Here is a 1044-nt window from a genome sequence, read left to right as displayed (position 1 = left end):
AGGTTTCCGTAGGTGAACTCGCGGAAGGATCATTGTCGAAACTCGCTAGCGTAACGACCGTGAACGCGCTTGTATACAACATCGGAGGTGGTGCGGTGCATCGTCGCTCGCTGCCATCCCTCGCGTCGGAGCGACCGGTCTGCCGCCCCTCCGCCCATTGGGTGGGGTGAGATGTCGATCAACCTCTTCGATGCAAAACGAACAAACCCCGCGCGAATCGCGCCAAGGAATCGAAATGAAAAAGGGACACATCTCCGCCGCCGCACCGCTCGCGTGTCGCGCTTCAGCCGATGTTGTTCTTTTGTCCCAAAGTATATAGAACGACTCTAAGCAACGGATATCTCGGCTCGTGATCGATGAAGAACGAGCGAAATGCGATACTTGGTATGAATTGCGTAATCCCGTGAACCATCGAAGTCTTTGAACGCAAGTTGCGCCCCAATCCATTAGGCCGAGGGCACGCTCGCTCGGTGTCACGCATCGTCGCCCCATCCAACCCGGATCTCTGGACTCGCTGGACCACGGCGAAATTGGCCTCCGTGGCGGTCATAGCCGCCGTTGGCCTAAATTTGAGTCCTCAACGGCATAATCGCCGTGACGATCGGTGGTAATCTTGTAAGCAACCTCGCTCGTTGTCGGCGCTGCTTGTCGATCGAGACCCTTAAACCCTTTTGGCATCGCATCGCGCCCCAGTGTCAAAGCGGAATTACCCGCCGAGTTTAAGCATATCAATAAGCGGAGGAAAAAACTTACCAGATTCCCTAGTAACGGCGAAATAACCGAAAAGCCCAACTTGAGAATCGGGCGCCCGGCGCTTGAATTGTAGTCTGAGAAGCGTCCCCGGCGCGATCGAGCCCAAGTCCCCGGAAAGGGGCGCCAGAGAGGTGAGAGCCCTGTCGTGTCCGGACCGCCGCACCACGAGGCGCCGCTTCACGAAGTCGGGTTGTTTGGGAATGCAGCTCTAATCGGGCGGTAATTTCGGCCCAAGGCTAAATACGGGAGAGACCGATAGCGAACAAGTACCGCGAGGAAAGATGAAAAGGA

General features: G+C 56.3%; 2 pseudogenes; both read left to right on the top strand.

Moving 5' to 3' along the window:
- Window positions 1-322: 322 nt before the first annotated feature.
- On the top strand, window positions 323-476 carry LOC128288915 (5.8S ribosomal RNA; annotated as a pseudogene).
- Window positions 477-686: 210 nt separating this feature from the next.
- The window catches only part of LOC128288916 (28S ribosomal RNA), a 3275-nt pseudogene continuing 2917 nt past the window's right edge, over window positions 687-1044 (top strand).

The sequence above is a fragment of the Gossypium arboreum genome, unplaced genomic scaffold (genome assembly GCF_025698485.1).
Source record: "Gossypium arboreum isolate Shixiya-1 unplaced genomic scaffold, ASM2569848v2 Contig00334, whole genome shotgun sequence".
Classification (NCBI taxonomy): Eukaryota; Viridiplantae; Streptophyta; class Magnoliopsida; order Malvales; family Malvaceae; genus Gossypium; species Gossypium arboreum.
The sequence above is the reverse complement of the archived record's forward strand: the minus strand, read 5'-3'. Positions and strand labels throughout refer to the sequence as shown.